The sequence below is a fragment of the Lathyrus oleraceus genome, chromosome 7 (assembly GCF_024323335.1).
Source record: "Lathyrus oleraceus cultivar Zhongwan6 chromosome 7, CAAS_Psat_ZW6_1.0, whole genome shotgun sequence".
In the NCBI taxonomy this organism is placed as follows: domain Eukaryota; kingdom Viridiplantae; phylum Streptophyta; class Magnoliopsida; order Fabales; family Fabaceae; genus Lathyrus; species Lathyrus oleraceus.
The window spans coordinates 78,108,388-78,114,382 of NC_066585.1; the positions used below are offsets into that span (position 1 = coordinate 78,108,388).

General features: G+C 35.5%; 1 non-coding gene across 1 annotated transcript; it reads left to right on the forward strand.

Moving 5' to 3' along the window:
• Window positions 1-1,338: 1,338 nt before the first annotated feature.
• LOC127109574 (small nucleolar RNA snoR1) lies at window positions 1,339-1,429 on the forward strand. The gene has a single exon (XR_007796848.1). It is a non-coding gene; the product is annotated as a small nucleolar RNA snoR1 (small nucleolar RNA).
• Window positions 1,430-5,995: the final 4,566 nt, after the last annotated feature.

Below are 5,995 nucleotides of genomic sequence, written 5' to 3' on the forward strand. Positions count from 1 at the left end.
TGCAAAGTTGTAGTCATAGAGCTTTGGGGAGTTTATGAAACTTTGAACCATGTCTTTGATAGATGTTAGAGGAAAGTGGAGTTATACATAAATATTAAAGAAGTTGTGTCAATAACTACCACAACCTCCTACAACACGGGAGCTGGTTGAGATCTTCTTCACATAATTAAAAGCTCGATTAGACATGACTAAGAGGTTATCATTTCTCACACATATCATAAAGAGAATAAGTGCGTTGAAGAGCTTGCAAACTTATGAGTGAAACTTGATCAAAGAATTTGATTTCACGAAGAGTGTCCTTAAGAGCTGAGATTTATATTCTTAATTGATCTTGTTGGTGTTAGCCATAGCGTGGTTATTAAATTGGATATTTTTTTCTATTTTTGGGCTTTGGCCCTCGTGCATAAAAAAGCCAAATATTTTTTTACTCTCAACCAACAAAAACAATTCATTTAAGAAACAAAACTTAGTTTTACTTAATAAAAAAAATTATTTCTTTTTATATAAACTTTTTTACTATTCAAAAAAACAAATTAAATTAAATTAAACGTCATTACTAAAAGTAGAAATAAGAGTTTTTCTTCTTATTATTTATTATTACTTACTATTACTATATTAATGAATTTCTTTAATTCTACCAAAGGGAATACCAAAACTTGTCCCTAGAAACTCATTCCATGAGAAACTTTCAGGTCTCTCTCAATCACACAAATCTCTCTCAACCAAAGAACTTAAGTATTTAATCTGTTGATCATGACAATCACCACAAGAACAGTGAAAGCTTCAATCGCCTGCTTCATTGCACAATTGGAGATTCAATGGAATCCCATACAATCACTTACTATTGGCTGGCTCGCATCAAAGCTTCAAGTATGAAGATTTGATTTCCACGGTATGAAATCATGTTAAATATCATTTTCAAATTTCAATAGTAATTTTCACTCTTAACATTTAAGCTGAATTCACGTTTGTTCTTGTAAAGTTTATAAAATACTTTGAGATTCAGCTTATTAACTTATCCACCAACCATAAACTAGTTTATATAGTATTCGACGTTTTAAAACTTTTAATACTAAAATTGAGGTATGGGGGTTTTAATAAAGAAATTATGGTGCAATTAACAAACACTCAGCAATAAGAATCGACCCGTAAAAGCCCAAACGTAACAAAAGAGCCTATAAAAACCACACGTCTCACAGAAACTCAACAAACCCTAATTCCCATTGAATTATCTTCTCAATTTTCAGATCTTAGCGGCGCTCGCTCTGTTTCTCGTTCATCTTTTTAATTGTTTTCAAAATTCTTCAATATTTTATTTTAAATTTTCGTTTGAACATGGACAGGGATGATTAGTGCTATATTCTGACACCTCTTGTATGAGATGAATCGAAAGGTTCATCTTTGAGCACATAAAGCAACACTCTGAGTCCTTATTCTTCCAATTTTTTTACTTTTTTGTTCTAATTTTATTTTAGATTTTTGTTGCGTTTTATTGAATGATCGGTTTAAGCCTAATAATCTTTTTTATCCATGTTTGAGTAAACACAATAATTAATTATGGACTTCTTTTTTGTTAATCTTTTATTCTGTGGAAAATTTTATTTCTCATTTGTTAAAGTTGTCTTTGATTGTTATGTAACAAACAAATAATCTGTGGACAATATATTGTTAAGTATTGAGAACATGTTATTTTTTGTCAGAGCTTGGGAGTACTATTTTCTTCTCTTATTTACTTTTTTTTCTAAAACTAACATTGCTATGAAATCAAATAATATTTAAATTGAAAAAGCGAGTGAAGGAAACTGAAAATATGTTGAAAAAGATGTTGACAAAGACATTTTGGTGATGCAAAAATATGTCTCTTTTCTTTTAATTTTGTTTGATTTCAATTTTTGGTATTTTTATTTACATCAAACACAAAATATTATTAGAATTTTTTTTTTAAATATCCAGAATTTTAAAAAAAATTTCAAAATTAACCCATTTTTCAAAAAAATTACAGAAATGGCCAATTTTTGCCATTTTTTACCCTTAGGCGCCACCCTAGTTGGCGCCTACCCTTAAAGGGTAGGGCAAGTCGCCACTAGGAGTGGCGCCTATGCCCAAACCCTTTTTTTTTTTTTTTTTTTTTTTTTTTTTTTTTTGTTTTAATATTTTTAATTTTTTTTTTTAATTTTTTTTTTAAATATTAGATATTTGATAAATATTTTTTTTTATAAATTATATTAATTTATATTAATACTTATATATAAATAAAATTATTACAAGATATATATATATATATATTAATTTAATTTATAAACAATTAATATTATACACATTTATCCTAATATATATAAATATTTATTTACAAGATATATATATATAATATATATATATATATATATATATATATATATATATATATATATATATATATATATATATATTAATTTATATATATATTAATTTAATTTATAAGTAAATAATATTATTTATAATTAATTTATATATGTATAAAGATATGATAGACAATTTTTTTAAAGATAAAGATAAAGATATAAAGATAATAAACAGAAAATATTTTTATTTAAATAATAGATAAGACAAATATTACAAAGATATGATTAATTACATATGATGCGGTCCCTTGTACGATCCGCACGGGGGAGGTCTAGTTACTCGCCTAGACGGTTCACGTGGTGGTGGTGCTTCCCTATTACCACCCCTTGCCCTAACGCGCCCCCTTGCCGCTTGCTGTTGTGGTTGGGTCGAAGTCCCTTCAGTGCTGTAGGAAAGACGGGTCCCCTCTGCGCCCTCGAAGTTTTGTCTCGGTGGGACAAACTGACTACTGTTGGGTGCGCCCTCGAAATGTGGTCTTTGGTAGTTTAGGGTTGAATCGGGTTGGCCAAAGTGCAATGTTTGTTGGGGTGTGTAGTAGTCATGTTGGTAGTCCTCTTGTAGACCCGTGTCGGGGCTAGGTGGAGGACTGGAAGAGCTTGGGAAATTGTCGTGTTGGAAGTGTTGGGATTGGTGGAAGTAGGGGGATTGATATTGTGGTAGGTGTTGGGACTGTTGATGGTGGTGGGAATGTTGAGTTTGTTGTTGGTAGTCTTCATGGTATTGGGATTGAGTTTGTGGTATGTATTGTTGATTTTGTTGGGGGGTGGACATGTGTTGTGGTTGTTGTTGTTGGTAATATGGTGGTGGTGGTTGTTGTTGGTAATAAGGTGGTGGTGGTTGTTGTTGGTAAAATGGTTGTGGTGGTTGTTGTTGGTAATAAGGTGGTGGTTGTTGTTGTTGGGAATACTGTGGTGGTTGTTGTTGTTGGAAATATGGCTGTTGCATACGGGGATCGTCCAAATAGAACGGGTCAGACACAATCATTTCTGGATTGGTATTTGCTCTATACCATTCCACATATTCGCGTGTCGGCTTCATTTCGTTGGGCGCCACCGGAAATTGTAGAACATAGTGGGCACGGTCTTTCCACATTTTTCGAAACTCCTTAGCAAATTCCTTCCAATTTTGGGCATACCACTGGTGGCTGACTTTTTTAGATGCCAAGGTTCCATAGACATTGGGGGGCCTGGGATTTCTTGATGCATTCCGAATTGAAGCTTGACACGGTCACTTTGGTGCATCTCCACAGTGGTGAACCGCATTATGGTCGTTTTTGCTGTCCAAACAGCTGCATCTTCGGGGTTGGGTTGATGTTCCAATCCCAAATATGGCCTCCAAATAAACTGCAAAGAAAAAAGTAAATATGTTATTTATCGAGAATGCATGACATTAATAAATCAGTTAGAAGTTGAGTGATTTAGTGGTAATACATCCTGTGCTCGGAGACGATCCAACAGTTGACGATAAAATATAATTTTATTTTTGGGGGTAAGACTGTAATCCAGTCCGGTTGTAAGGAACCTAAAAAAAAAGATAAATAATATTAGTTACAATATGTATAGAATAAATATATACAAAATGAAATAAGATCATAAATTTACCTAGTTGCGTAGGGGAAGGAGTAGTCATTAGGATTTTCTGGGGCTAGCCTCGGCAATCTCCACCACCCCCATGTTTGAAGCAAAAAAGCACATCCGGAAAATGTACAGTGCTCATTTTGTGCATTTTTACACAAAGAGCTATATAGGAATGCTAATACTGCAGAACCCCAACTATATGTGCTTATTCTATCAATGTCCCCGAGCAAACTCAAGTACATAAAATTTATGCTATTTCCCGTCCCTTCGGGAAATAGCAAGTTCCCAAACAATAGCATAATGTAAACCCGGGTTTTTATGACTTTTTCTTGTTCGGAGGATTCCTCAGTCAAAGTTATCGAGTCGTGGTACAATTGTAGGCTAGATAATTTAATACCCTGACCCCTTGCTTTGGCAGACCCCTCACCCTCGACCAGATCTACCCCCAACATCTGAACACATATTTGGTTAGGCTGTTGAACATTTCCGGTGACAGGCTTACCATCTATTCTAAGACCTAAAAGCATGTACACGTCCTCTAATGTGACGGTACATTCACCTGTTGGTAGGTGAAAGGTGTGTGTCTCAGGTCTCCAACGTTCACACAGAGCCAAAATGAATTTGGCATCAATGGTGGCATTTACGACATGCATTACATGACCGAAACCCGCACGCTCTATGTAAGGTACGCACCATGGGTCTGGATAAGGCATTGGGTGTGAACGTTGACGAAATTTCTTGGGATCCTTTAAAAACAAACAATATAAAAAATTATTATATTGGACTTTTAAAAAACTAACTACAAACATACGAAAGAGGCAATGTTCAAGAAAAACTTACGAATGAGGCAATGTTTGCCCTAGTTCCTCTGTGTTCTTGGCCCATGGTAAGAAGCGACATGACTGCAATGTAGGAAGAAGCTTGGTGGATGAGAAGTTTCGCCTGAGTTCTCTGAATAAAAGTGTTAGTGGTAGATGAAAACTTGCAAGAATGACCCTCTATTTATACTCTTTTTCAAGTAAACTGAATATGCAAAATGTGACAAGTGTAAGGGATGCGTGGTAGTGTTGGCATGCATTGGTGGAATCTGATGATGCAGAAACGTGACAAGTGTGAGGCATGCGTGGGAATCTTGCAGAATAGGTGCAGACTACGTGGCAGTGTTGGCATGCATAGGTGCAGACTAGGTGGGAGTTGTCTTGTCTTGGGGAAGACTTGGTGGAATCTGATGACGCAGAAACGTGACAAGTGTGAGGCATGCATGGGAATCTTGCAGAATAGGTGCAGACTACGTGGCAGTGTTGGCATGCATAGGTGCAGACTAGGTGGAGTTGTCTTGTCTTGGGGAGACTTGGTGGAATCTGATGACGCAGAAACGTGACAAGTGTGAGGCATGCATGGGAATCTTGCAGAATAGGTGCAGACTACGTGGCAGTGTTGGCATGCATAGGTGCAGACTAGGTGGGAGTTGTCTTGTCTTGGGGAAGACTTGGTGGAATCTGATGACGCAGAAACGTGACAAGTGTGAGGCATGCATGGGAATCTTGTAGAATAGGTGTCACACGGTACAGGTCAGATGAGAAGTTAAGTGTCACAGAGATAGTAGAATCCAATTTTAGCTTTGATATCCCCCAATAATTATTTAACGGTTGAAATTTGACTTTCAAATATTTATTATTGTCGTGTACGCGTGCACTTTCAAATATTTATCAAAAAGAAAAACAAATAATTATATTGTAATTAAATTATTTTATGTTTATTACAACTTTAAATTGAATACTTCATTTAGTTACGCCATACTAATTGGCGTATATGTGTTATAAAAGTAGAAAAAGTCCAAAACACCTGCATGGGATAGGTTGGAATGCATTAGTACAGACTAGGTGGGAGTGTTGCATTCAAGGGTGTGACACGTGTAAGGCATGCGTGGGAATCTCTGAGACTTGGTGGTGAAAAGTTCAGGCTAGGTGGGAGTTGTCTTGTCTTGGGGAAGACTTGGTGGAATCTGATGATGCAAAGGTGTGACAAGTGTAAGG